Source organism: Aegilops tauschii, chromosome 6, assembly GCF_002575655.3.
Source record: "Aegilops tauschii subsp. strangulata cultivar AL8/78 chromosome 6, Aet v6.0, whole genome shotgun sequence".
NCBI classification, from domain to species: domain Eukaryota; kingdom Viridiplantae; phylum Streptophyta; class Magnoliopsida; order Poales; family Poaceae; genus Aegilops; species Aegilops tauschii.
Genome location: NC_053040.3, coordinates 371293926 through 371301315, shown reverse-complemented (window position 1 = coordinate 371301315; position 7390 = coordinate 371293926).

The following is a 7390-nucleotide window of genomic DNA, read 5'->3' as shown; positions in this document are numbered from 1 at the left end:
TTATGTGCATTAATTCCTAGGAAATGCACATAATCCCCTAAATATGGTAAATGAACCCGGAAAAGTGCCAAATTTGAACACGGTGATTTTCAGGGTGTATGTTCATCGTAGAAAAAAACTCATGGACAATGGAGAAAGGAAACTTGGATCCCCCTTCAATCTTTGTGATTTCCCCCTCGAAACCATGAAACTTCCTCGGTGATGGTTTGATTTATGAAAGACGTGCATGACGGCATAAGGAAAACATTCTCAAATTTTACCAGGGCACGGTGGGGCCATACCATGGCACCACACCAGGCATCATGTTTTCCAAGCATGTATTTCATTTTTGTATAGTTGTTAACCCAATAAACAACACGTTTATGGTTGACTATTGCCACACATTTCCTTGAAATATCCGTCCATTCCTTGTAGAAGGCATGAGAATGTACTAAATAGCACGAGCATGGTTTTCCAGACCGTTCTTGTGCACCTTTTCATGCACCGATTGTTCGAATTTGAATTATGTGCATAATTAATGCCTAGAAAATGCACATAATCCCCTAAATATGGTAAATGAGCCCAGAAAATGTCAAATTTGAACACGTTGCATTTGAGGTGGTATGTTGATCATTGGAAAAAACTGAATGACAAACTAGGACGGAAATTTGGATTCCCCTTCAATCTTGGTGATTTCCCTCTCGAAAGCATGGAACTTCCTCGGTGATGGTTCGATTTATGAAAGGCGTGCATGATGACATAAATCAAACCTTCTCAGCTTTTAACCAGGGCACGGTGAGGCCATACCATGGCACCATGCCAGGCGTCATGTTTTCAAGCACGTATTTCATTGTTCTATAGTTGATAACCCAGTAAATTATGTGTTTGTGGTTGACTATGCCACGCATTCCCTTGAAATATCTGCCCATTCCTTGTAAAAGGCTTGAGAATTTACTGAATACCACGAGTATGGTTTTTCCTGACCGTTCTTCTGCACCTTTTCAAGCACCAATTGTTTGAATTTGAATTATGTGCATTAATGCCTACAAAATGCACATAATCCCCTAAATATTGTAAATGAACCTGGAAAAGTGCCAAATTTGAACGCGGTGATTAGCAAGGTTTATGTTCATTGTAGAAAAAACTCATGGATGAAGGACAAAGGAAATTTGGATTCCAATTCAATCTCGGTGATTTACTATCGCACATGATTCATCTCCGTCGCCTCTGCGAACCGTGTGTGTTCACTCACACATGCAAAAGGAAAAAGAAAACCCTCGCCCACTTCATCCCCACCCACTCGGCGCGGACTCCTCCACAACTCTGCACCTCATCAACTTCTATCGCGGCGGCCGCCCTAAGCTCGACGGCTGTTGTCGGCGGGCGTAGGTCGCGCTCCAAACGGCACGGGATTTCGCCCCTATCGCTTTCCGCCGCCTATCTGCACTGACATTCTAAACTCTGGTCGACTAGGGTTTTCTGCGGGATTGGGCCGGGGATTTTTCTCATGGAGAAGGTAATCAACTTAGCGAAATATTCACTCATCTCTTATCGCAGTCTGTCCGTCGCTGTTAATCAACCGGCGGAAACCGTCATGGAATCATTTTTGTTTTGGCTGATTCATGGGTGTTCATTCATGTGTCCACAGTGCGAGCACAAATCGGGCAAGTGTGGTCGCGGCCAGTTGGAAACGAAGTTCTATCTCACCATTCCGGATGACTTCAGGGAGCGCTCGGTATGTTCAATCTCAACCTACCACGGTCGGCATGGCCTAAATTTGTGAACATATACTGTCTATTGCTACATTATCTATTTTTAATTCTATATTTTTCTACTTTGATTTCATATATATATATATATAGTGATCTGTTCTATCAGTTACTACCATATTTGTATCTTGCTCTATTATTTCAATATATCTAATTTACGATCTTAATTTTCATTTCAAGCAGTACATCCCTTACTTTGCAAGAACAGGCGTAGAAGGAAATCTTGGGCTTTACTTTGTTGATGACTCCCGGGATGTCATATTGACAATGCAGCATGGATTTACAATGACGGTTAGCGTAAAACTTGATAAAGATGGTCACTCCTATTTTAATGCAGACCTTTGGAGAAAAATGTCTAAGTGTTATGAACTGAAAGCTGGGAATAAAATTCTAGTGCGTGCACCACAGCCTGGTCTAATTAACATGGATGTTTACTTCCCCAATGTCATCAGTCAATCAAAGTCTGATCGAGGTTAGTGTCCTTTCAACTTTCTCCATGCTGTCATATTACTTAGCAAAATTGGGGTATTTGTTCTGACTAATTGATCACTATTTAAGCAACCAGTTGTGATTTCATTTTCTGACTCCGTTCCTAGGCAGTAACAAAGTCTATTTACCAATTTATGCGCACTATATATTCTTCTGCCATGTTTTGAATAAATAATACATTTCCACCTTTTAAGCAGGATATGTTATTGAGCGTACCAAATTTCACTGGAAGGACTTGAAGCATGTCATAAACTTTGTTGATAATCTGACGGAGATAACACAGCGTATGAACGTTGGATTTTGGATGGGATTACTTAGACCTATGGTGCACACATTGAACAAGACCAATTGTGTGCACAAAACGCTGGTAAAAAGTCTTATTTTAATGTTGATGCTCATAAACTATATATATCTTCAACGATATGTTACAATTGGTTTTTATTCTACATGTCAACAGAAATTGCCCGCTGTAGCAGTTCCTGGATCGATTTCCCGGCACGGTCAAATTACACTTGTGCCTGCTAAGAACGCATAAGTGATTGCAAGATACTGCATTTCTCGCAAAAATGGAACCATTCAAATTAACAAGTTCTCGCTTGTCATGGCAATGCATCCATATTGGAAAATTGGAGACACTATTCTACTCATGCTCTACCAAGGCACAGGAGGGCTCTTCCTTCTCATTGACGAGATGCCGAGTCGCCATGATCAAGCTGCTTCCAGCGGATAGTTGTGTTTGTTGGCCCTCAGCCTCTTAAAATGTGCTAGCTGTTACTATGTTAAGTATGTAGATATGGACCATATGGTTGTTGGCCCTTAGCCTCTTAAAATGTGATAGTTGTTACTATGTTAAGTATGTAGATATGGACCATATGGTTGTCAAATCTGTGTTATGAAGATCCTCCTTTTGTCGAATAGTGTAACCACTATATATATGTTACTCAAATGTTGTTACCCAAGTTCTTAAATTTTTATGGAAAGTATTAGTATCGTACACAGTTTATTGAGTTTAAGCGTGTGCCCGATGTCCAGAAGGCATTGGCATATTAACTGTCCATATTGCAAAATCACACACATGTTAACATAAGGAAACATATGTGTAACTTACTAATCATCGTTCACGAGTACTCGCACACGCATCGTGTGCGATACTCCTAGCCACCGCAAGCAACTAGGTTGCATTTTTCAAAGTTTTTTGTACACACAGAATCGCACACAAACTAACTGTATTAACCGTCTATGTTGTAATTTCTCATCGCAAATAGTTCATCCGAGTCGGTTGTTTGCCACGTATCACACACATCTTGTTTACATGACTCGTTTGTGTTCTTTTGGCTCATCGCAAACAGTTCATCCATGAGAACCGTATGCCGCATATCACACACATCTTGTTAAGTTGAACCGTTTCTGTTGTGTTCCCTAATCGAAAACAGTTCGTCCGAGTGAACTGTATGCCGTATCTCACACACACATTGATATGGCTGCCCGTTTCTGTTGTTCTGCCTCATCGCAAACCATTCGAATGGATTAATCGTGTGCCCTGCATCGCACACGCAACTAAAATCTGAACCGTGTTTGATGGCTCCGCCATCGCAAATGTTTTGCACCTTTCTTGACGGTTTTTTTACACCACCGTTTGCGATTAATGCATCGCACACAATTTCGTCAAAGGTTCTTGGCATCTCAATAAGTGTCTGGTTCTTCCTCACAACAACTCCATTTTTTTGAGGTGTGTACGTAGCTGAGAACTCATGTGAAATCCCTTCTTCGTCAAGAATGGTATCCACATTGGCGTTCTTGAACTCCGTTCCATTATCACTTCGAACCTTCTTGATCTTCACTTCAAATTGGTTTTGGGCCTTTCTAGTGAAGTTTTTGAAGATCTTTTGGACCTGCGATTTATCATCAACAAAGAAGCTTTGAAATTGGGAAGATTGATTCTACATTTTTTATGATGGTGAATTATTTGTGTGCCCAATTTCTGTGGATGCTATCATATTTGGATCTACTAACCCCCATTTTAGTGAAAAGTTTGGAAGGCTAATGTTGGAGAAGTTTGAGATGTCTATGATGAGTGAACTCAAATTTTTCCTTTGTTTGCAAATCAAGCAAACTAAGGACGGTACCTTTGTCTCTCAAACAAAGTATACCAAGGATCTTTTCAAGAAGTTCAACATGCAAGAATGCAAAGGTATGAAAACACCCATGCCCACTAGTGGACATCTTGACTTGACTAAGGATCCCAAACCAGTTGACCAAAAGGTTTACCGCTCTATGATGGTTCATTGTTATATATATGTGCCTCCTGCCCGATACTATGCTAAGTGTGTGCATGTGTGCACGATATCAAGTAGTCCCTAAAGGATGTCATCTTAAGGCTGTGAAAAGGATAGTAAGATACTTAATTCATACACCAAACTTTGGCATTTGGTATCCTAAGAGGTCGTCTTTTGATCTTGTCGGCTACTCAGATTTGGACTATGCCAGTGACAAGGTTGATAGAAAGTCCACTTCGGGTACTTGTCAATTTCTTGGTAGATCCCTTGTGTCTTGGTCCTCCAAGAAACAAAACTCGGTATCCTTATCCACTACCGAAGCGTAATACATTGCCGCCGAATCATGTTGTGCTCAATTACTTTGGATGACCCAAACCCTTAAGGATTATGGGATGCATGTGAAACATGTTCCGTTGCTTTGCGATAATGAAAGTGTTATTAAGATTGCTCATAATCCCGTGCAACATTTTCGAACTAAGCACATTGATGTTCGTCATCACTTCATTCGAGATCATGTTGCTAAAGGAGACATCAATCTTAAGCATGTTCGTACCAATAAGCAATTGGCGGATATATTCACCAAACCGCTTGATGAAAAGTATTTTGTCGTCTAAGAGGTGAATTGAATATCATTGATGCCTCAAACTTGGCGTAGAAACTCCATTTGGATACATGAAGGAAATATGCCCTAGAGGCAATAATAAAGTTATTATTTATTTCCTTATTTCATGATACATGTTTATTATTCATGCTAGAATTGTATTAACCGGAAACTTAGTACATGTGTGAATATATAGACAAACAGAGTGTCCCTACTATGCCTCTACTTGACTAGCTCGTTAATCAAAGATGGTTACGTTTCCAAGCCATAGACATGTGTTGTCATTTGATGAACGGGATCACATCATTAGAGAATGATGTGATGGATAAGACCCATTCGTTAGCTTAGCATTATGATCGTTTCAGTTTCATTGCTACTGCTTTCTTCATGACTTATACATGTTCCTCTGACTATGAGATTATGCAACTCCCGAATACCGGAGGAAGACTTTGTGTGCTATAAAATGTCACAACATAACTGGGTGATTATAAAGATGCTCTACAGGTGTCTCCGATGGTGTTTGTTGGGTTGGCATAGATCGAGATTAGGATTTGTCACTCTGTGTTTTGGAGAGGTATCTCTGGGCCCTCTGGGTAATGCACATCACTATAAGCCTTGCAAGCAATGTGACTAATGAGTTAGTTGCGGGATGATGCATTACGGAGCGAGTAAAGAGACTTGCCGGTAACGAGATTGAACTAGGTATTGAGATACCGACGATCGAATCTCGGGCAAGTAACATACCGATGACAAAGGGAACAACGTATGTTGTTATGCGGTTTGACCGATAAAGATCTTCGTAGAATATGTAGGAACCAATATGAGCATCTAGGTTCCGCAATTGGTTATTGACCAGAGATGAGTCTCGGTCATGTCTATATAGTTCTCGAACCCGTAGGGTCCGCACGCTTAACGTTCGATGACGATCGGTATTATGATTTTATGTGTTTTGATGTACCGAAGGTTGTTCGGAGTCCCGGATGTGATCACGGACATGACGAGGAGTCTCGAAATAGTCGAGACATAAAGACTGATATATTGGAAGGCTATGTTTGGACACCGGAAAGGTTCCGAGTGGTTCGGGCATTTTTTTGGAGTACCGAGGGGTAACCGGATCCCCCCCCCCGGGGAGTTAATTGGCCTTAATGGGCCACGATGGAAGAGAGGAGATGGCGGCCAAGGTGGGGGAGCGCCCCCCCCCCCAAGACCAATCCGAATTGGGAAGGGGGCCGGCCCCCTTTCCTTCTCTCCCTCTTCCTCTTCCTTCTTCTCCTACTCCAACTAGGGAAGGGGGGAACCTACTCCTACTGGGCGTAGGACTCCCCCCTTGGGCGCACCATAGGAGACCGGCATCCCCCTCCTCCACTCCTTTATATACGGGGGAGGGGGCACCCCATAGACACACAAGTTGACAGTTGTCTTAGCCGTGTGCGGTGCCCCTTCCACAGATTTCCACCTTGGTTATATCGTTGCAGTGCTTAGGCGAAGCCCTGCGCTGGTAACTTCATCATCACCATCACCACGCCGTCGGGCTGATGAAAATCTCCCTCGACCTCAGCTGGATCTAGAGTTCGTGGGACGTCACCGAGCTGAACGTGTGCAGATCACGGAGGTGCCGTACCTTCGGTGCTAGGATCGGTCGGATCATGAAGACGTACGACTACATCAACCGCGTTTTCGTAAAGCTTCCGCTTTTGGTCTAAGAGGGTACGTAGATAACACTCTCCCCTCTCGTTGCTATGCATCACCTAGATAGATCTTGCGTGTGCGTAGGAATTTTTTTGAAATTACTGCGTTCCCCAACAGTGGCATCCAAGCCAGGTCTATGCGTAGATGTTATATGCACGAGTAGAACACAAAGAGTTGTGGGCGATAATAGTCATACTGCTTACCAGCATGTTATACTTTGATTTGGCAGTATTGTTGGATGAAGCGGCTCAGTCCTACATTACGTGTACACTTATGCAAGACTGGTTCTACCGACGTGCTTCGCACACAGGTGGCTAGTGGGTGTCTGTTTCCCCAACTTTAGTTGAATCGAGTTACTACTCCCGGTCCTTGTTGAAGGTTAAAATAGCACACTTGACGAAAAATCGTTGTGGTTTTGATGCGTAGGTAAGAACGGCTCTTGCTAAGCCCGTAGCAGCCACGTAAAACTTGCAACAACAAAGTAGAGGACGTCTAACTTGTTTTTGCAGGGCATGTTGTCATGTGATATGGTCAAGACATGGTGATATAAATTGCTGTATGAGATGATCATGTTTTGTAACAGAGTT